The sequence below is a fragment of the Diabrotica undecimpunctata genome, chromosome 4 (genome assembly GCF_040954645.1).
Source record: "Diabrotica undecimpunctata isolate CICGRU chromosome 4, icDiaUnde3, whole genome shotgun sequence".
Taxonomy (NCBI): Eukaryota; Metazoa; Arthropoda; class Insecta; order Coleoptera; family Chrysomelidae; genus Diabrotica; species Diabrotica undecimpunctata.
Window position 1 is genome coordinate 154,249,659 of NC_092806.1, and position 24,534 is coordinate 154,274,192.

General features: G+C 33.5%; 2 protein-coding genes across 3 annotated transcripts in view; one reads left to right on the forward strand and one right to left on the reverse strand.

The window, feature by feature from the left end:
• LOC140440249 (nucleoporin p58/p45-like) overlaps nucleotides 1-24,534 on the reverse strand; it is a 237,734-nt gene that overhangs the window by 15,801 nt on the left and 197,399 nt on the right. The window lies entirely within an intron of this gene.
• The window catches only part of LOC140440248 (probable sodium/potassium/calcium exchanger CG1090), a 182,509-nt gene continuing 164,905 nt past the window's right edge, over nucleotides 6,931-24,534 (forward strand). Inside the window, exon 1 of one of the 2 annotated variants that reach the window (XM_072530623.1) lies at nucleotides 6,931-7,064. The gene's annotated coding sequence lies outside the window, so the exon portion shown is untranslated. The remainder of the gene's footprint in view (nucleotides 7,065-24,534) is intronic. The other variant, XM_072530624.1, reaches the window with a different exon arrangement.

Below are 24,534 nucleotides of genomic sequence, written 5' to 3' on the forward strand. Positions count from 1 at the left end.
GAGTTGCAATTTACAACTAATTATATATAGGAATATACTTTGGTTTCACAAGAAAGAAAGAAAATCAAAGTATTGATACAGATATAGAACATCAAAGCTTAAGTTAAAAACATTGGACAAACATACAACTTAGAGAACTACAATTTTGATATGGAAACAACTTCATATGACGGTTCTCTTGTCATCATCATTCTGTCTTTACAACCCTGTGTGGGTCCTAGCCTCCTCAAGAATTTCTTTTCAGTCGTCCCTATCCATTGCCTTCCTCTGCCAAGCATGTATTCCCATATTTCTCATGTCTTCATTGATGTTATCAAGGAACCTTGTTCTGGGTCTTCCTTTTCTTCTCTGACCAATGGGTTTATCAAGGAGGGTTTTTCTAGCTGGGTCATTTTGTTCCATCCACATTACATGCACTATCCACCTCAGACATCCTATTTTAATATGCTTTATGATATCTGGTTCCTAGTGTATTCTATAAAGTTCGAAGTTGTATCATCTTCTCCACACTCCATAGATTCGCCTTCGTACTTTTCTTTCTAAACATCCTAACATGTTTTCATTACTTTTTGTTAGAGTCCAAGTATGTGACCCATATGTTAGGACTGGGCATATTATTGTTTTGTAGAGTTTTATTTTTGTATTTCTCGATATAATTAAGGAGGAGATTGAGCCCAAAATAGCATCTGATGGCAGTGGAAATTCTGCGGTAGTATTATTTTCAGCCCGGTTCTCTTGTAACCAGTAATAAATATACTGAAATAATGTCATTTGTGTAAATATCACAGTGTGTGTCACAGTGATGAATTTTTAAATTCTAACTTTAATCTTTGGAACTGGGTTGATGAATCCTCTTCCGTTTATACCTGGGAACTCAGAGTGTAATGTTTGTCTTAAACATTACATAATAAACAACTTGAACTTGAGATCTATAGCAAATCATTATTAGGGCAGTGATATTATACATTCTATGAAAATAACGATTAAAATTTTTCCAAAATTAATACTAGAAGGAAAGGTAGAAGATAAGAGAGGCCTAGGGCATAAATGGCCGACCAATCATTAATATACGGTTTGCCGACGACACTATTTTATTAGCGGAATGTCTTGAGGATTTACAACAAATAGTTGACGGACTGGTAGAAGTCAGTGAAGAAAATAAACTGTCTCTAAACACAAAAAAGACACAATTTATGGTAATTACAAAAGCCCAACAACGCCAAGAAAACATAACAATACATGGAGAACAAATTAAAAAAGTTGAAAAATATAAATATCTGGGTACAATAATTAACGAAAATAATGAGTACATAGAAGAGATTAAGGCAAGAATAGGACATACAAGAAATTCTTTCAACAAAAAAGTACTCTGCAGCAGGCACATTTCAATTTCTTTAAAGATAAGACTTCTGAGATGCTACGTGTTCTCCGTATTATTTTATGGGTTGGAGGCTTGACCATTAAAGAAAGATGTTTCGGACAGATTGGAAGCCTTCGAGTTATGGGCCTACAGAAGGATATTAAGAATAAGTTGGGTGGATAGAGTCACGAATGTCGAGGTGTTGAGAAGATTGGGAAAAGATAAAGAGGTTTTAAATACAATTTAAGTCAGAAAACTGCAATATCTGGGACATGTCATGAGGGGCGAGCGTTATAACTTGTTGCAATTAATAATGCAAGGAAGAATACAGGGTAGAAGGAGTTGCGGAAGAAGACGCATCTCCTGGTTAAACAATTTGAGAGAGCTTGGTTTAACTGCACTTCTGCTGAAGAGCAGAGGTATCGAAAGTGCGAATAGCCATCATGGTTGCCAACCTTCTTAGAGGAGATGGCACATGAAGAAGAAGAAGGGCATAAAAAGGTGTCATGTATGTGTACCATTCGCCACTTGCCAGGAATTGTGTGGCGGGATAGAGGCAGAAATACATTGGCTTAGACTTTTACGTCCGGTCTTTGCTGTAACACTACTATTGCTACAGATAAAATAGAATAGGTATAACCATAAAACATACAATTTTTAAAATCAGAATATAACAATAACAGTATGAAAAGTACTAAAAATAAATTAAGCTGGTCGTAGAAAGTTCAAAATCAATACTAAACTCAACAGAACAGAAATACCTGTATTTTATGAACCATGGACGTATTATAAACCCACAGCTCCCTAAATTATACTCTAATATTAAATTATACAAACCTGACCATCCAATAAAACCAATAGTTTCTTGTTATAGAGCTCCGTAATATAAATTTTCAGAAAAACTCTTAGAGAATATTTCAGAACATATTATATATATTACCGTAAAAAATACAATCGAACTACTTAATAAAATACAACGTTTTCAATTACCCAACAACTCCAGATTGATTTCATTTGACATAAAAAATATTTTTGCTAGTAATCCTCCTACAGAAACTTTTGTTTTAGTAAAAACCTTTTAGACCATAATAATACAAATCCAAATATTACATCGGAAATTTTACGTCTTGAAATTTGCATAAATCAGAACTACTTTGAATTTAATAGTCAAATATATACCAATAACAGTGCAACCCCTATCAAGGGTAATCCTCTAAGCCCATTTTCATTTAGAAACAAAGATTTTAGAACATTCCTTATTCAAACAGTTTTTATATTGGTGGAGATAAGTGGACGATATACTGGTATGCATTATAGGAACTTGACTATTTTTATCTTACATGCATTCACTCCATAGTCATATTGAATTTACTGTTTAAATTCAAATCTGGTTGTGTAAATTAATCGATACATTTGTCCTCCCTGTATCCCGACGATTCCTATAGTACCGATCGGGGAATGCATCTCGCGATCCACAGCGTGACGGTCGATAAGAGGGACAGATGAAACTCGACAGTAAACCAATTCAGACATATTAAATTCGTTTTGTTCGTTGTTTCGTAATAAAATAAAAGAAGCAATCACTTGAAAAAGGCACTCTACCGTAACAGCTGTAGTAAAAATAAATTGTAATAAATTTTGTGGAAGTGCAGAAAACAAAAGTTTTCAGTGTTTTATTTTTTAAAAACTCTTCTTAAAAATCTATGTTGCTTCCTCTTTCTATTTTCGGTTGCAGTTCGATCTTGAGCCTCAAAGAACCGCTCTAAAATCGAGTTAGAACTCTTTAATAAAGCAATTAGAGTAAGTGTGGTAACAAAAGACGAGTTACACTGTTCTGACGACAGTTCTAACTTCAAATGACACGTTTTGAGCGTTAGGCAATCCTTTACAAATTACATTACTGCTGCCTTTGCCTACATACCTCTACCTAACTCAATAATAATACCAACCTATTAATTTTCTTTCAACCGTTTTTCCTGCTGTAACAATAGCGTCAGAGATACAGTTACGTAGCGTAGCGCAGACGCGGTGTTGCCAGATCCCGATCTGTTACGTCTTAATTCAATATTAGCAGGAATTATATTTTCTTTCGGCGGGCTTTCAGAATGAGCATTTTAGTTTATGATTTGTTTTGATATTCAGTCTTCTTCTAATATTTTTACATGTCTGCACCATATCATATGAGTTTTTCTGACGTATGTCGTTACTAACCGTTCGTTCTACCAAAGAATATAGAGTTCTACTGTGATATTACAATTTCGTTTTGATTTTCTTCTTTTTGTCCCATTTTTGCATTGAAATCACCCATTATGATTATAAACTTTGCATTATTTCGCACCATTGCTTTATTAATTTATTCATAGAATTGTTATATATCCTCAGCTCTGTGAAGTTGAGGCGTAGGCCTTATTCATTTTAAACGTACACTGTGGGTTAATTTAAATATCTACTGATATTAATGTCTTCAATATATCATTATATTGTGTGAAAATAAATATGGAGCCATCAATGACAATGAATTACAGAGGAAACGTATTTTATTTGGAGCTATACCACTTATGCAGAGATCTACTTACTTACTTTACTTAATCAGTAGAACCCATTTGTACCTTTCGGTGTTGGGCCGTTTACAATACAATTCATTAAATTACAATATTTGACAGTCTTCTGAGGTGTCCTAGCTCTTAACGAACTTTCTCCATTCCTTCCTATTGGATGCCATCTGTGTTGCTTCCTGCCAAGTCTTACCCTTACTCTGCAGTATCTGCGAGATGTCACTGTTCCATTCTTTAATGGGTCTTCCTTTTCTGTTCTTCCCTATTGGTTTGGCGTCCCACACTCTTTTTACTTGTCTATTATTGTCCATCCGGGTTAGATGTCCGAACCATGCCAATTTTTTCTCTTTGATTGACTCGAGTATCGGTTTGATTTTGAGTCTTTCTCTTATTTCTTCATTTCTGATTCTATCAGTTCTTTTTACTCCTATCGTTCTTCTGAGGTATTTCATCTCTGCTGCCTGAATTCTGCTCTGATGTCTTTTGTTTAATATCCAATTTTCTGCTCCATATGTCACTGTAGGTCTATATATTGTTTTGTATATTGTCATCTTGGTCTTTGTTGATATTTCTTTGTTATTAAGGAATCCTCTATTTAGTGCTTGGAATAGTTTTCCTGTGTTTTCCATTTTGTTGTTAAGATCATCCTCGATGTCTCCTTTGTTGTTGATTACTGTTCCTAAGTATTTGTATGAATTTGTCTGTATTATTTTTTGTTGGTCTATCATTACTTCTATTTGATCTTCCGTCCCTTGTTTCCTTGATATTTTCATTATTTGAGTCTTCTCTTTGTTTACGTTTAAGTTGTATTTGCTTGCTTCTAGGTTCCATTTCTCTAAGTTGTATTTCAGTTTTTCTGCAGTTTCCGCAATTAATAATATGTCGTCTGCAAATATACACATCTCAGCATTTATCATTTGCATTTTGTTCCAACCGATGCAGTATTTCTTGAATGTTTTCTTACATTCTTTCACTATCTCATCTATTACATTTATGGATAGTACTGGGCTGAGACTTCCCCCTTGTCTAACTCCTTGGGTTGTTTTAAATGGTTCTGACTGTATATTTAACATTCTTACTGTATTTGTTGTTTTCATGTATATACTCTTTGTTGCTTCTATCAGTTCTTCACTTACTTGTTTCTTCTTTAGGCTTTCCCATATATCTTTTCTTTTGACTGAGTCGAATGCTTTTTCCATGTCTATAAAGCTCAGATGTATTTCTTTATTTTTCTTTAAGGCTTTTTCTATTACTTGCTGCATGGTGAATATATGGTCTTGTGTGTTGTGTCCTTTCCTGAATCCACTTTGTACATCCTCTAATTTATGTTCTATTTCTTTTCTAATTTTCCTTTCTATTATGGTTTCGTATACTTTTGCTGCTACACATAGTAGTGATATACCTCTATAGTTCTTACAGTCTCTTGTGTTTCCTTTCTTGTATATAGGTATAATTACTGCATTTGTCCATTCTCTGGGTATTACTTTTCTCTTCCATATTAGGTTATATATGTATAACAATTTTTCTTTTGCTTTTACTCCTATATATTTCATCATTTCTGGTGCTACTTCATCGCTTCCTGGTGCTTTTCCAATATTTATCTTTCTTATTGCTTCTTCCAGTTCTTCTTTTTCTATAGTTTCTGGATTTTCCGTGTTTCTCATGGATACTCTCCTGTTGTGGCTTTCCTTCTCCATTGTATTCGCTTGATTTCCATTCAGAGGTCCATGCAGAGATCTAAATATTATAAAAAACAATTAAAATCAACAAATTGAGATGTTTAGGGTATGTCTTAAGGATGAAAGATGAAGACTTGATTCGAAAATGCATGTTTAAAAACCTGATGGCCAGAGATAATAAAGAAGACCAGAAAACGCTTCCTGGACTATGTAAAAGCAGATCTAAAAGTACTGGGAATAAGGTTATGGAGAAAACCGCCCCTGAAGTTTGCTGAAACTGCTAGAAATATATTTTAAGGGAAACCAAATCTTATTAAAAGCTGCAGAGTTATAAATAGACTAGAGTGGATCTGTGAAAAACGATCTAATTTGGATGTGAAAGGTGGCATTCGGATTTTTGCAGAAAAAGTTGTGGCGTGATAAGTTCAGTAATAGATCGGGAACATTAATAGAAATTAAAATATTTAAAAATTAGTAAAAATATCGATTTTTTCTACTTTTCTTGCTTATAACTTTAAAACAATTTATTTTGGAGCAAAGAAGTAATAAAATAAAATAGCGATAATTAAATTTTTTATAAGATACGACTGGATAAAAATATTTTGATTTATTACCCGTGCTGCAAAATAGCAATGAATACATCAAAAGAGGGAGAAACAATCCTTTTCTTATTTTAATAGTTTTCAACCACTTAGATTGCACGTAGGACCTTCATAATTCGTCCAGAAAATCTTTATAATTCCTATAATAAAACTGCCATTCAAATTTCATTAAAATCTATTTAATAGATTTTACATAATAATATTGCAACCAAAATTTTCTTTAAATTGAAATTTTTTAAAATATTTTACATCAAAAACTAGAGGGTATAGAAGTTTGTAAATTTTTTTACTCATAGAAAAACACTTTATCCATGTAACGTACTTTATGGAATTAAAATCGGATTATTCGGGTGGCCTCAGGAATGTTAACGAACGTTAACAGATCAAGGAATTGAAATAGAAAGAAAATACAATTCGGATTCAGAAAAGAACGGTATGAGAGAAGAACTTTTTGCTCTCAAGATATCTATGTTTCCTTCATTGATTTTCAGGAGCTATTCAAGAGTGATTTGAATAAAGAAACAATTTAAAATTAAAAAGATTTACATAAATAATTATACCTAGTCTATTCCTTTACAAAGGAATGATAATGATAAAATAGTTATATGACAGCGTACAATTGTTTTGTCGAATATAGACAAAAAAACAGAAATTAGAGCAGAACCGACAACGCCGCACAGACGCCCGGAGTCCAAAAAGCGCATGTACAATTTCCCACAACGAACTCCGCTGGAAATTCACATAATTTCAATCTCTAGTTACGTTTCGTGAACTCAAGAAAATCCAGGTTCCGGGAAAGTTTACTGTAAAACGTATCAATCGAGTTAAGTGCTTTCTTTTGTGAAAACAGCCCAAATTGAAGTTAACGGTGAGAAATTTCATTAATGATTGTTGAGTGCTTATGTGTTTTTGTTATAATTCATGAAAAACATACAGGGGGATTATATACGGTGAAAAAATAGCAATGGTATTATGTAAATGTTAGGGGTAGATGATGTTTTTTTATTATTATTCAGTATTGAGAACATGGTTAATGCGGCACTTGATAATATTTGGAACCCAATGGAACTATAAAATAGAATATTTGAAAAAATTTTTACTACTAAAAGGATTTTCATATTTCAAAAATAATAAACAGATGAATCATTGTTAAATAATAAAAGAAAACGCTGTTTTTTAATTTCCTCAGATGATCGTTTAACATGTTTCGCTTTAACATCAGATTCCTCATAAATTCAACTATAACTTTGGAATTTTGCATAAAGAACAAACAAATAAAAAAAATTAATCGAAAAATTTGCAATTGTTTTAAAAGTACAAATTTAATTCTAATTGAACACACATATATTAGAAGCTCTTCTCTATTAAGCCCACTGGGAACTTATTTAAGAAGAAAAGACTGTTAACTCCGTTAGTTATTACAAATTGTTTGGAAAACTAAAATAGTTAGTTTAAAGTTTCTCTTCTAAGGAAGATGATATTGTAGCGAAACTACTCAACTTGTCTGTGGATAATAAAAACCTTGAAAACTCCACTATAACTATATATATATATACTTATAATTAACTCCAATCCCATAAACATAATTATTTTTATTTTCAATTTCCGCGAGATTATATTTCAAACTGTAAAGGAATTTGATTCCTACTTTGTTCATTGTCATTTTCCAGATTTATTTATGTTAATACTATCAATAACTATCATTTTTCTTCATAAAGTATGGGAGACCGGAGTTTATTTTTGCAATAATTAATTTTTACTGATTTATTTTTTCATCATGATAAGTGGCTCGACAATCCGTTGTGGATCTTGGATTGCTCACAAAGAAGTCGCCATTCCTGTCCACAATATCTGGATCGGTGTATAACTGATATAGTTCAAAATAGTATATTCGACGCCATAGCCCATTTTCATTTACGGCCCCATAAATCTTTCTAAGAATTTTTCTCTCAAAAATACCAAGAAATCTTTCATCATTTTGAGATAAGGTCCACGTTTCAGTCCCATATATCAAAACCATTCTTATTAAGGTCTTGTATATATTGAGCTTTACTACACGTTTTATATTTTTATTTTTTAAATGTTTCTGGAGAACAGTTCTGTTTGCTATTGCTATGCGTCTTTTTATTTCGTCGCTTGTTTACTAGCGATCCAAGATATGTAAATTCTTTGACTTGGTCAAAGGTATGGTTGTTAATTTGAATTCTCTGTTGGATATTTCGGGGGTTTTTAGAAACCAACATATATTTGGCTTTTTCCTCGTTTACCACAATTCCTAATTCACTTGCCGCGCCCGCAAGCCTTGTAAAACACTGCACCATGTCTCTCACACTTCTGCCCACTATAACTATATCGTCAGCAAATGCGAGAATTTGCGTCGATCTATTAAAAATAGTTCCATTCATTCTAATATTTAATTGTCTGATTGCCTTTTCCAAGGCAATATTAAAGAGGAGACACGCCAGTGCGTCTTAGACCATTATTAACGTCAAAGAACGTAGAGTTTTCTTCTTCAATTCTAACGCATGAGCTTACGTTTTGCACTGTTAGTTGGGTCAACTTAACCAACTTAGATGGGATCCCAAAGTCTATTATTGCATTATATAATGCAGTTTTTTTCAGACTGTCATAAGCTGCTTTGAAGTCGACGAAGAGATAATGTGTATCTATGTTATATTCTAGTGACTTTTCTAGAATCTGCCTATGTGCTTGAATTTGATGTGTAGTTGACTTTCCAGCAGTAAATCCGCATTGATATTGACCAACAATATCCTTTGTAAAATGTATTTTAAACAATACATTGCCGAAGATATTATACGCAGATGCTAACAGATTAATGCCTCTATAGTTCTTACACTCCAGTTGATCACCCTTTTTATGCAACGGACATATTATTCCCTTTAACCACCCTTCTGGTACCAATTCATTCTGCCATATAAGTGCTATTAATTTATGGATTGCTGCAAAAAGTTAATCACCACCTTTTTTATACATTTCCGAACAGATTTCATCGATTCCTGGGGCTTTATTGTCTTTGATTTTAGGATGGAATTTGACACTTCTTCTCTTGTTGGGTCTTCACTATGTAGTTGACGTTGTAGATTTTGTTTATTGTCTATGTTGCAACCTCCTTCGATATCGTTTATATTTAGATGTTCGCTGAAATGTTGTGCCCATCTGTTAAGAACTGAGTTTTTATCATGTAGAATTTCACTGTTAGTGTCTTTACAAATTTTTAATTGCGGTTTAAATTCTCGGCGGCTATTATTTAAGGATTTGTAGTATTTCCCCGTTTTATTTTTATCGAAAAAACTTTGTATCTCATTGAGAGTGTTCTGTTCGTATTCCCTCTTCTTACGTCGATTACGTATATACGTCTTTTCCTCTCTTTTAAGACGTCTATACTTTTCTTTATTTCTCCGTGTACAACCTTCGTCGATGATTTTGATATGCTGCGTTCTATCTATTTGTGGCCATTTCGCAATTCATAATCAAACCAATGATTTCTTTTTTCTGGTTTTGTTTTGCCCAATATTTCAATCGATTTCTGTAACAGAATATCTCGTATATTTGCCTATAGTTATTTAATGTTTTCTTCTTCTTCTTCTTCTATGTTTTTTGTCCTTATTTGATCTTCTATTTGCTGTCTGTATACATTTGCAATGTCGGGATCTTTTAGTTTATTAATGTCGATTTTTTCTTTCCTTTTCCCGATCTCCTTTTTTAAACTGGATATTCCATCTTTAAATCGTGCTTTAACTAAATAGTCATCACTATCTATGTTTGTTCCTCTAAAAGACCTAACATCTAATAAGTTAGAGGTCTTGCATCGATGATTATGTGATCTATTTGGTTAATCGTTATTATAGGGAGATTTCCAAGTTCCCTTAGGTATATATTTATGGGGAAATCGTATCCTAACTATTAGCATGTTCTTAGACACCGCAAAGTTTATGATTCTGAGACCGTTCTCATTAGAGTCTACGTGGAAGCTCTCTTTTCCGATGGCAGGCGAAAATATATTCTCTCTTTTGACTTTGGCTTAAAGTCTCCTGTTATTATTTTATTTATTTACTTTTTTGCTTACTGTTAAATTCAAGTATGTACACTATTCAAGTATAGCAAATAAACCCAAGTGGTTGATGTTGTTATCAATAAAATAAAAAAAATGACCCCGAATAGTGATAAAGACGAAATAAATAATAATAATGATCTTAACTATAATTTTTCTTAATTTCTCTTTAGTAGAGTTTGATTCAGATTTATTGTATCGTTACATAAAACAATACCTAATTATAAGTAAACTAAATTTTAATCATTTTAAAAAACTTCCCTTGACTTTATCGTTTGTGATTATATGTTAATGCGATTGCAAGTTCAAAAAACATTAAAATCGAATCTTCAAAATACGTTGATCTTTACTGTTTAAACAGAACAATGTGTAGATTTGTTTTGGTTGATAAAACAATCAAAATATAGTTTCAAATATTTAATATCCAATGTCAATAATGTTTGTTTAATTGATGGCTATTGAATGAACCAATATTGTGAACGGAAATCCGATTGTACAATATTTTGTAGATGTATGATTTTTGTGTTTTTGTTTTATTAAGTTCTTATTTTTTTCACATATGACTAAAGTAATGACAAACATATCAATATAAACATGAATTAAGCAAGTAGGTACTTCAAAAAATTGGTAAGTCACGTGAAGTTGTTTATCGGAGACATCAATGGAATGATGAAACAGGAATCGCCTAGACACGATAAAAAATAGTGATGTTGAATGCTTTAGTATGATATGTGAACAACATGAATTTCTCATTATGAATTTATAGTAAAAGCATCAAAATATCAAGAATTGAACTGAAATCGCGGACAAATAAGTCTTTTTGTCATAGAAATTTGATGACCAGAAAATTATTTGAAGATTGCATCAAATGTGGATTCATCATCATCATTGTGACTTTATAATCCTGTAAGGGTCCTAGCCTAATCAAGAATTTCTCTTCAGTCGTCTCTATCACGTATTCCCATATGTCTCATATCTTCATCGATATTATTAAGGAACCTTGTTCTGGGTCTTCCTCTTTTCCTCTATCAATGGGTTCATCAAGGGGCGTTTTTTTCATTATTATCATTGGCTACACTACCCATGGTGGGTCTTGGCCTGCTCAAGGATAAGTCTCCATTCTCTTGTATTCTTCGCCTTGGCTTTTCTGTTTCGACTCCCAACATTCTCAAGTCTTCCTCCACCTGATCCTTAAATCGTGCTCTGGATCTGCCTCTCCTTCTCACTCCATCTCTTCTTCGGTTATAAATATGTTTTGGCGGCTCCATATCATTCATTCTCTCTATGTGACCTAACGACCGCAGCCGGTTTATTTTGATGGACCTAATAATATCAGGTTTGTCATAGAGGCAGTAAAGTTCGAAATTATAGCGTCTACGCCATAATCCGCCTTCCTGTACTCCTCCATAGATATGCAAGAGGATTTTACGTTCAAAGCAACTTAAACGTTCTTCATCGCTCTTTGTCATCGTCCATGTTTCCGACGCGTAGGTAAGGATGGGCTTGATAAGAGTTCTGTATATCACTAGTTTCGTTCCTTTTGTAAGTAGGCTTGTTGTTAAAATTTTTTTAATCCATAATGGGCTCTATTTGCCAGATATATCTATCTGTTAATTTCTGCACTTACTGCATTATTCTGATTAATTTGTAAGCCTAGGCATATAAACTCTCTTACTCCTTCGAAGGTATATGTTCCGATCTGCGGGCGTTTTTCTAGCTGGGTCATTTTTCTCCATACGCCATCTCGTTTTTTCAAAAGAAACTTCAGAAAAAAGTGAAGGGAAATCGTCTTTACACTTTATGATTGGACCCACTTATCTATCTCGTAAGTAAGGGTATAACTATAGTCAAAAGTTTTGTGTTCTCCCGGTATATGCGCATGGCAACTTTTTACACGACAAATAATCCTTTGCTATAATTAGATACACTTTGTGGTTTTGATATCGTCTTGAATATCATACAAAGCTAAATGGATAATATGAAATTACACCGCTGATTATATAATACTGTTGTTACTTGTTGGTTGATTAAAGTAAAAGATAATTTATTATGTATACCTTTTTTCAGTCGAAACAATATTTTAACAAAATCTATCAAACACGAAAATATTCTAACCAACTTGAATATTAAGAGCCAAAAAATATTAAAATCAGACAATATATTTCTTTTATTGTCCGAATACATAGGGAAACAAGAAAAAGCCAACTGGGAAAAATAAGAAAATTTCAACTCCATTTATTTTCATATCTCGAAGCAGTGAGCGATTGAAAACCTTTAAATAACTGATTCAAACTCCCAAGTTGAGGCATTTTATATAATATCTTCACAATGGTAACCATATAATTTAAATTCAGAAAAAAATGATACATTATTTCGCAAATATATAAAAAAAAACGTCAAGAAATCCAAACTATTACTATAAAGTGTTTCCACAGTTTTCATTGAATTATTATTTCTCTCCTGCTCTTTCCTACCTGCCAATCTCCGTCTTGCAGGTATCTTATGTCCATTGATTCGCCTACTTCATCTAAATGATCTTCAAGGGCTTCGTTTATTTCCTCTTCTTATCGAACTCTCTCTCATTTTATAATTTTGTTTATCCTTCACTCTTATATCAATATGAGTCCATTCTTTGACATGTTCCTATCACGCTAGTCTTTTTATTTATCTCTGCTTTATTTATTGTCTTCTTTGAAACTCTTCATCTTTCTCTTCATCTTAGAAATGCCATCTCATTATCGTTATTTTTGTTATTTATTATCTAGTTTTCAGGTCCGTAAGTCAATATACCTCTTGTCATGGTGTTATATATCCCCATTTTGGTTTTTCTGATAATGTTTGTGTTCCATAACATTAAGTTTAGTTTTTTATACAGCCTAGTGTTTATATCAGAGGCGGATACACGGGGGGAAAATTAAAAGGAAACCTATTATTTATGTCTTTTATGCTGTGGCGCACCCAGGGGGGGTTTTGGGGATTAAACCCCCCCCCCCAGGGCATATAAAGTAAACAATATATAAAGAATAGTAGGAAAATGTACCTTATGTCTTTCACACATAATACAAAAAATCCAAAACGCTGATTGAATAATTAAATTACCACTTTAAATAAGTAGAACACAATAATTATTGTATTATTGTATTAATACACAATAATTCATAATATTTTTCATTATATTTAGATATCGATACCTAATATTAGGCTTATGAAAAAGTAGACAGAACGAGTCTGTTGCGAGTAGCATGCGCCTACAGGACTGTATCTGCGGTGGCCTTGTGAACTATCACGGGTTGTATTCCTCTGCATGTGTTAGCAGTAGAAAGGAGACATCTCCATGGGAGAAGAAAGCATACAGCTATAACAGCTATAAAAAAAAAGAAGAAAGGGAAAGATCAATGGAAAGATGGCAAGAAGAGTGGAACAACAAGGAAGATGTTGCTCAGTGGACAAAGATGCTGATCCCGAGCCTAAGGGACTGGGTAGATTGTCTGTTTTAGGGCGTATCTTGATGGGTTCAGAAAGACAGATACAGATAAATACCTATACTGCGAATATTCCGACATTGTTACTCACACAATGCTGGAGTGTAATAGATGTACAGTGGAAAGAAACAGAATGTATAAAGAAATAGGTATGAACCCTGTGACTGTAAGAGAGATGATCGTGAAAATGACGGGAAATACGGGGGAATTGAATAGTGTTCACAATTACATCCAAGCAGTCATAAAAAAGAAAGAAGAAGAAGAGAAACACCAACCGAGCTAACGACAGAGATAAGATCTAATTACTATTTTAATGGAAATAAGTCGTAATTGAAGGTTAAAATAAGTTTATTGACGTTTGAATTTTTGATCTTTGATCTTGCACTGATAACTTCATCGACCTAGAAAAGGCGTATGATACAGTTCCAAGACTTAAATTGTGGCAAGCTTAACAACAACTCGACATTAGTTTATACCTTTTAGGAATAATCACAGAAGTATACTGGGATAACACTACTTACGTAAAAATAGGATATAGACTATCAGAGCCAATAAAAGTAACTAAAGGACTAAACCAAGGATGCAATATGTCACCCTTACTGTTTAATTTATATATTGAGACAGCCCTCCAAAATTGGAAAAACCCCTGCCAGGGAATGGGGATCCCCATAGGAAATGACGTACTGTTCTCCCTGAACTTTGCGGATGACCAAGTCATCCTAGCTTAAGATTCTTTTGATCTAGAATTTATGATAAAGCGTTATAGAGAGAATATTTAAAATGATGGTTACAAGTCAGCATGAAGAAAACAGAATATTTACTTAGTTATCAATTCAGATGCAAGGTTTGAAGTGTTGATAGACGAGGACGTGTAAATCAAACAAGTGGCAAAATTTAAATATTTAGGTCTACTCATTAATAAGAACAGCTTGGAAGAAACCGAAATTAAACACAAATTAATCAGGAACGTAAAATTGTAGGATGTCTGAACTCCTTATGGTGGGATCACAATATTTCCAAAAGGAACAATAAAAGAATAGGGCAAAAAATGGTTGAATCAGTTCTTTGTTATGGCTCTGAAGTATGGACAATTAATGTAGACCTGAAGAGAAGATTGTTGGCAGTTGAAATGGATTATTTGAGAAGTGCTAGAACATCACGGCAGGAAAGGAAGATCAACGAATCTATAAGAAATAACATGAATGCTACAGAAACGGTCATTGACAGAATAGAAAGAAGAGGTTTAAAATGGTTTGGACATCTATTGAGAATGCCTGACGAACGTTGGCCCCAAAAACTTCACAAATGGAAGCCCCCTGGAAGAAGAAAAAGAGGTAGACCTCGACGCTCATGGAATAAAGGAATTAGAAGAGCGATGGAATCGAGAGGTTTGGAGGAGGAGCATACCTTGGACTGGGAGGATTGGCGGAGGAGAACGGGAATACGGCTATAGCCGTCTTCAAAATGTATTGTATTTACAAGTTGGATTTATTTCAAACGTCAATAACCTTATTAAAACCTTCAATTGTGGCTTATTCCCATTAAAATAGTAATTTCTTTAAAATGCCACAAGAAAATAGCTTCAGAACAATAGATAAGATCTAGATAAGAGAAGGGAGTGTTCCAAAAATGTCGTCAGCCTTACAGTGGCCACCCCACTTTCGGAGTACGGTACGTGCGACAGTCAACTGCGCACAAGTAAGAGAGGGTGGTTTTAGTTGGTAGGCAGGATAATAGATACCTGAATGCATAGCGGTTTGGCACCGCTATCTTCAGTACTTTAAATTAAACCAAAACTTAAATTTTAGGAACTCAAAATAGAGGTAGGTAGCATAAAAAAATTTCAAAACCCCCCCTAAGACAAATTCTGGGTGCGCCACTGCTTTTATGTTTATCTTTTTTATGTCTTTTGGCTGTTGATTCATTAAAAGTTCCTCCCTCTCCCTAATTTGGAAGTTCCCACTGAAGGCAAATGTTTAAATCCGCCACTGGTTTGTATTACTCTCGTATTTATATATGTTTGCTACTTTGGGTCCCAAATATTTAAAATCGTTTCCTTTAATTTATGTTTTATCAGTTGTCTTAAATGTTTGCCTTTTTTTTAGTATTCGGTTTTGTTGTAGTTTATCTCTATTCCATCTGTTCTGTACTCCTGTTCTAATTTTCTAGTCATAAAATTGAGGTTTTCATCTTGTGCGAAAACTAGTTGATCATCAGCGACCATTCCTTCTTATGGCCATTCATTCGTAATTTCTTTGTTAGAGTTTTAGAGTTTTTTTTAAGAATATTTTTAACAAGTAGAGAGAAGTAGCTGTGCGTGATTTTAATAGCTACTTTATTATCACTGTAGAATGCTTTTATTAGTTTTCTGTAACTTCTATATCGTCCATTATCCGACATCGACATACGGATGTGGATCTTCGACCCTACAACAAGAATGTTGCGAATTCTTTGGATCTACCACAGGACAAATAATTAATTTCTAAATAAGCTAAAAGTCAGCATACGGCTTTTCATCAAAGTCCGTCTCCAACAATCAAAATACTTTAGACCTTTTATGAGAGCAGACACAGAAAACATGGAAAGACTTAGATATGGAAAGATACTGGCCTTCTAAGCCAGAGCCGACGAGTTCGAATATCGGCACAAACAACGACATTTTTATTTTTAAAAATGATAAGAGTCGTTCATCATGCTTCGGAAGGGACGTAAAGGCATCGATCCCCCTGGGCTAATGTGCATCGACACTAACTACTTGAAACATGGTTAAAGATCCAATTGGTACCGGAAAGGATTCAAACCAAAATCTCCTCGGCAAAATTGCCATACGACATTACTATACTTACTATATAGATATTTAATCGTTTGCCTTCTTGAGGTCTGTAAATACTAATTAGATGAGTCCATTTGTGGCCATTCTTTTTTATGAGATGTTTTAATGTATAAATATAATCTATTATACATTATTTTTCTGCTGTAAATCATTATGGTATTTCTATTGTTATCACTGATTTGACCGTTCTAATGTCTTCAGGTATTGGTAATATTTTTTAATTTTCAACCGACTTTAAGATACGCCATGTAGACCAGAGGAATTAGACAAAAACCAGTGGCGCACCCAGAATTTGTCTGAGGGAGGGTTTCGAAATTTGTTTATGCTACTTCCATTTTGGGTCCCTAAAATTTGAGTTTTACTTTAATTTAAAGTACTAAAGATAGCAGTGCCAAAGATTCAGGTATCTAATATCCTACCTACCAACTAAAACCACCCTCTCTTACTTGTGCGCAGTTGATTGTCGCACGTACCGTACTCCGAAAGTGGGGTGGCCGCTGTAAGGATGACGACATTTTTGGAACACTCCCTTCTCTTATCTAGATCTTATCTATTGTTCTGAAGCTATTTTCTTGTGGCATTTTAAAGTAATTACTATTTTAAAGGGGATAAGCCACAACTGAAGGTTTAAAATAAGTTTATTGACATTTGACATTAATCCAACTTGTAAATACAATACATTTTGGAGATAAAATATCACCGTATTTCCGTTCTCCTCCGTCAATCTTCCTGGTCCAAGACATGCTCCTCCTCCAAACCTCTCGATTTTATCGCTCTTCTAATTCCTTCATTCTATGATCGAGGTCTACAAGTTACATTTTCCTACTATTCGTTATTTATTTTTTACTTTATATGCCCTGGAGGGGGGGGGAGGGGTTTAACTCCCAAAATCCCCCTGGGTGCGCCATGCGCCATAGACAAAAACAAGCCTTTTTCGAGACATTCTTTGATATAGGTATCTAACAACTGCTTTTGGTAAATTTTGTAATAACAATATATAATTAACAAAATATGCAAAAGATTAAACGTCATTTTTACTTATGAATAATATATAAACAATATTAGATTGCTATTTTATTTTAAATACTAAAGTTGAATACAGATAAATTATAGGAGAAGCGACATAATAGAAAATCCTTTAAAATTAGAGATTGCCAAGTTATTTTTGTTAATTCGTTGCTTAATTATTCTTCAACATATAGCTTCAAAAGTCGATTGTCTGAAAATTATTAATAACTTTTATAAAAATGCAAAAAAGCTTTAATTTTGCGTGAGAATGGGGAAAATATCACAAATATTTAGCTTTAAAAATTTCAAGAAGTTTCACTTAACAGTTATTGCAAAAATGAAATGTTTTATTTCAGAAAACTTTTATCAAAAGATCTGTCACTTATCACACATCTTGGTGTCACCACCAAGATATGTGAATTCTTTGACTTGCTGAAAGGTATTGTTGTTAATTTGAATTATATGTTGGATATTTCGGGGGTTTTTAGAAACCAACATATATATTTGGTTTTTTCCTCGTTTACCACAAGTCCTAATTCACTAACCGCGTCAGCAAGCCTACTTCTGCCCACTATAACTATATCATCAGCGAATGCGAGAATTTGCGTCAATTTATTAAAAATAGTTCCATTCATTCTAATATTTAATTGTCTGATTGCCTTTTCCAAGGCAATATTAAAGAGGAGACACGCCAGCGCCTCCCCCTGTCTTAGACCATTATTAATGTCAAAGAACGTAGAGTTTTCTCCTTTAATTCTAACGCATAAGTTTACGTTTTGCATTGCTAGTTGAGTCAACTTAACTAACTTAGGTGGGATCCCAAAGTCTATCATTGCATTATATAATGTAGTTCTTTTCACACTGTCATAGGCTGCTTTGAAGTCGACGAAAAGATGGTGTGTATCTATGTTATATTCTAGTGACTGTTCTAGAATCTATCTATGTGCTTGAATTTGATGTGTAGTTGACTTTCCAGCAGTAAATCCCCATTGATATTGACCAACAATAGCCTTTATAAAATGTTTAAGTCTTTCAAACAATACCTTGCCGAAGATTTTAAACGCAGATGCCAAGAGAGTAATGCTTCTATAGTTCTTACACTCCAGTTGATCACCCTTTTTATGCAATGGACATATTATTCCCTTTAGTTACTCTTATGGTACCAATTCATTCTGCCATATAAGTGCTATTAGTTTATGGATTGCTGCGAAAAGGTGATCATCACCTTTTTTTGTACATTATCGAACAGAGTTCATCGATTCCTGGGGCTTTATTTTCTTTGAGTTTTAGGATGGCATTTGACACTTCTTCTTTTGTTGGGTGTTTGCTGTGTAGTTGATGTTGTAGATTTTCCTGATTGTCTATGTTGTTTTAACCTCCTTTAATATCGTTTATATTTAGATGTTCGCTAAAATGTTGTCTTATCTTATGGATATATTTATGGGAAAATCGTGTCCCAGCTATTACCATGTTCTTAGACATCACAAAGTTAATGATTCTGAGACCGTTATCATTAGAGTCTACGTGTAGGCTCTATTTTCCGATGGTGGGCGAAAATATATTCTCTCTTCCGACTTTGGCATTAAAGTCTCCTGCTATTATTTTGATGTCATTTTTTGGGCAATCATGGTACTCTCGGTCTAGTGCCTCATAGAACATGTTTTTTTCATCATCCTCTTTTTCTTCCGTTAGAGCATGGATGCTAATAATGTTAATATTGGCGAACTTCCCTTTAAGTCTTATTCGACATATTCTATGATCAATAGCTTTGAAATCGATTGCACTATGTTTGACCTTGCTGCTTACAATAAATCCGGTACGAAAAACGTGTCGGGTAGGATGTTCACTGTAGTAAATATTGCTTAAAAGCATGCCTAGGTTTTATTCCATCCCTCTTAGAATAGAAACTCTTCTTGTAGAACATGATTGGTCTTTTCACTAATTTAAACGCAGTGTGATTTTCCAAATTTACATATTATTTAATTGGACAATGCTTTCGAGCATTTAGTTAGACCTTTGACCTAGAACCATACAAACACAGGCATAGGTTTTATTTTTGAGCCATCCCGCTTAGACAGTATTCCTTAATTGAGTTATTGTTAAGGAAAATTACCAGAAAGAAATAAAAATGTTTTATATAATAATTATTCTATTAATTACAATAAACGTGGTGTTTCATTCTCAGAAAAATACATAAACATTGTATTCTACCACAAAATAAAATCCATAAGGTATTTCCGCTACTCGCGACCTGGTAGTAAGTAGTACCAAACACTAGGCAGCATATTTGAAGAGTTTTCATTAACTCTTAATTGTATTTTTATCATGTATAATTAATTTTTAATGGCGAAAATTACGTGTAAAATGATTTATTTACCTTCTCGCATTCCACTATTTGTTAACGATACTTCTGAAATGTACAGTGTATATAAAAATGAATGGCACTCGCTAAGTTTTCAAAGAAAAATTTCAATAATTTTTTTCGTATAAATCTTCTTCTAAGAGTGCCGTCTCCCTAAGGAGGTTTGCAATCACAATGGCTATTTTTATTTTTGAACTTGCTGCTCTAAACAAATCAATCGATCTGCATCGATACCAATCACGTAGATTCATCAACCATTAGTTCTGCCTTCGGCCTACAGATCTTCTTCCTTGAATCTGTCCCTGTATTATGAGTCTCAAAATTTCATATTTTGGTCCCCTCATCACGTGGCCTAGGTATTCCAGTTTTCTTGTTTGTATAGTGGTGATTAGTTCTGTTTCTGTTTAACCAGAGTTCGAAAGCCTCGATTCTTTTTAAATTGCATTTTTTTAATGTTCAAGTCTCAGCTCCATATAATAATATTAAAAATATATAACACCGAAAGGTACGTAGTCTGATCTCCAAATTTAGATTTTTGCACGTTAGGAGTGGCTTTATTCGTATCAATGCTGATCTGGCAATCTCTATTCGCCTGTTTATTTCTGCAGCATGATCATTGGTTTCATTGATCAAAGTTCCCAAGTACTGATATTTTTCTACTTGTTCTATCACGTTACCATTGATTGTCAATAGGTGATGTATATTCTCCTATTGTATAACTCCTCTACAGATATTCATTTCTTCTGAGTGTTGCCCATCAATTTGAACTATGGCACTTTGGTTCCAATATAATGTTTGCACTATATTTATGATTTTCGCTGTCAATGCGCTTGTTCATAAGTATTGATATTAGTTTTTCATGTCTTACTTTATCGAAAGCTTTTTCGTAGCCAACAAAGCACAAGTGTAGATCAACGTTTACATCCCGACATCGCTGAATCAATATGTTGATGGCAAATAGTCCTTCTCGAGTACCTAATATCCTCCTCAAGCCTTTCGTATATTCTCTTATGTATTACGTTCAGCAGTACTTTTAAAGTATGACTCATGAGGCTCAGTGTTCGATAATCAGAGCACTCTTTTGCTGCTTGTTTTTTAGAGATGGTTATAAATGCTGACTTCAGCCACTCTTGTGGCATCTGCCAATACTTCCAAGTTATCCTCTTCCACTAGTTTTAACAGTTCTACTGGTATTTCATCTAATCCAGCTGCCTTATTGTCTTTAGAGTTTTTGATAGCATATTTGATTTCATCTATCGTGATCTTCTGTCTCTCTAAAGGATTTAATTCTTGTATTTTATGCATTTCACCTCTTTCATCTTGGAAAAGTTCTCTAACGTAATCCTTCCATCGCATCGTCTTAATTTCTCTGGTAAATCTATTAGTGGTACTCCTTTTTTGTCTTTTATGTGTCCTTGCTGTCTATTTCGACCCATTCCAGTCACTTCTCTTATTTTTTTGTGCATATTTCTCATATCATATTTTGTTTCTAGTTCTTGTATCTCTTTACATTGTTTCATCAAATAGATTTCCTTAGCTGTTTTGATTTTTTCCTTAATTATTCGTTGTATTTCTTTATACTTCTGTAGATCTTTTCCTTTATATTTCCTTCTTTCTTCCATCTGTAATAGTATTTCTTCTGTGATCCACTGTTTTTTAGCCTCCGACCTATGTTACATCAACCTCGTATAAATCAGTGAGTGGCAATTCATAAAAATCTAATACTTTTACTCTCATTTCGTCATTAACATCATCAACGCCTTTTAATATCATAGGATTATGGTAGACGTTGTATAATATCTTTTTATATTTTTCTTTTTTACCTCTTAGTGTTTTGATTTGGTTCCAGAATAATCTATTGTTTTCCTTGTAACTTGAATTTAATTCTTCTTCGAATTATCTCCAACTTTCCTTTTTTGCCTTATTTATCAATTTTTTAACTTTGTCTATGAGTTTATGTTACTTTCTATTGGCCAGTTTTTTGTATTTATGTATTCTTTTCGTGTTTCTTTCTTCTTTTTAACTTCTGTTTTTATATTCTTGTTCCACCATCTTGTACCTTTTCTCCTTTTTTTCAATATAGTCATTCCGCATACCTACTTCCTTTGCCGTTTCCAATAATATTTTTTTTTGAATTCTGCCCATCTATTTTCTAGATCCCAGTTCTTTTCTGATTCGTCCAATTTCATAAATTCTTGTTACGGCTTAGCTTAGCAGATTTAACGAGTGCTTACTTCATTTAACTTAGCTATACGTAATCTTTCGTTTTGTTTAGTTTCTTTATTGTTTCCAATGTCTAGTATTATCTGTGCCTGCACTAATCCGTGACTTGTGCTTATATCTGCGTATTTATCCCCACCGCACCCACCACACAATCTTTCGATGAACTCTATCGTATGCGTTCTCAAGATCAATGACTACCATATAAGCGTTTGCTTTTTTTTATTTCTGTACACCAATAGCTTCGTAAGAAGCTATCCAATATCCAATATCCAATTGTTTTACCTTTCTTTATTTTTTGAAGTACTTGAATAAAACTAAATCGTTGGTTATTTTGATGACCGTTGCCGTAACAGAGTAATATTTCATTAATTATCCAACAAATTTATTAACGATTTGAGTAAATGTTTGTATAATCGAATACTGATAACAATAAAAACACTCCCATTCTGTTTTAATCTCGTCTATCCATTTTAATCAAAAGAGATAAAATCTGTCAACTGACTATTAATCAAATACTTTCGAAATTTAATACATCAATTTGTTGAATTAGTGTCAATAAAACAATCAATAATACCGCTTTGTAGTACAACGCTTGGATCCTTTAAAAATTAATTACAACCCAAAGTGAATCTTTTAACCCTTGTATATAATTACACCTTGACGCCCTAAAGAATTAGAGGGACGCCGTAATAGGCTGTAATTACAATTTCTAAAGGCAGAATGAGAAAATTATTTCCTACTGTAGGAGGTGATTTAATAAACTCTTTAGTGAACATACAGTAAGAATCGTGTCATACATGTTTCTTGATATACAGGATGATTACTATTTTGTTTGTTTGGTCGAAAATACCGGGTTATCAAAAAGAAATAGTATATGACATATATCATGGAATAAGCCTTCCCTCTTTTGAATGCTTAGTCATGCCCATACAAAAATCATAAAAAACCAAACAGCATATAGTCCAATCGTCAGAGATTTGACTCTTAAAAAGCATACGAACAAGCTGAATTTTGACAAAATATCAATTTTGGGATCTCAAAAAGTTTACCACTTCTATCCCCGTAGTTCCCCCTAAAACCACCCTCGTAGGTGGGTAAAAGAGCAAAAAAAAATGTAGCTGATATAATTTTTATGATTCTCCTAAGGAAGGCATGTGTGGTCAAGACCATATTTTCTACGGGGCATATATGGACACAGGTTTTGATGGAAATTAAATAATATTTTTTTATAAGTGCAATTTTTAATATTTATTTAACATAATACATTGAATTATCCCATATTATACCAATGAAAATAACGGAAAACCTAAAAAAGGAGCTGGATCTTGCTGTCCCAATTTTTTTTTTCAGGAGCTGGCAGAAATATCGTTTGCAGAAATATGACTCTCATCCCTCTGATCTGGAAATAAACAATCTTGTCGCGGTGTCATTTTTAAAAAAATTACTAAAAATTCTGACTCTTCTAGTTCCTTTCGATCTGACCAACAAAGAATTTGAGTGTTTTTTTGTAGCAAATTTAATGAGAACAAAATCCCCTTTCTGAATATTCGTAAGATAGAATCCAAAATGTTTACCGTCTTCAGTCTCAACTTCCATGAGACTATCATTTGATTCTTTGCAATAATTCTTAATTTCGCTTTCTGATGTCTCCTCATCAAAAAGTTTGCGAATATGGGATTTGGATTTTTTTTCTATATTGCTTGCCTATCTTTCCTGAGCCCGTTTTTTTCCTCCTTCTCTCTTATTTCATTTTCTAATCTATTTTTTCTGATGTAGCGGTCAGAATGGTTGATATTATTTTTTCCTTTCTTAGAACTTATTCTCACGGCCTTTGGGTATGGACAAATTTGTTTCGGAGTAAGTTTTACTTTGGAAATAATTACAATTTTGGAACTTTGTTTTTCGGTAGTTAAAACAGGTTGACAATTATTGTTGACTTGTGGTTGAACATTTGCCGATGATGATGTAGAAGGCATTTCGGAATTAGAGACTGTACTGCAATTTAGACAATCATCAATTGTGGTATCTCGCTGCGATACATCACTGACTTCTGTAACCTCAGCTCCTACGAAATCTTCTGTGAGATAAATATTTTTATTGAAAGTGTTTAAAAGCCCAGAAATAATGTTTTCCTATTAAATGCTTCCTTCGTCAAAGGCTGGAGCTGTTATATGTGCAATGTCCCAAATTGTTATAGCTTTTCCCGGATTTGTAGACATCCTTAAGTTAAATGCTGCACGACAACGACCCTTAAAAGCCAAATACACACACATCTAGAGGCTGCAAACGATGTGTTGTGTGTGGAGGAAGCGTTAAGAGTACTAAACCATTTTCCCTGCAATACAATAAGAAATTTAA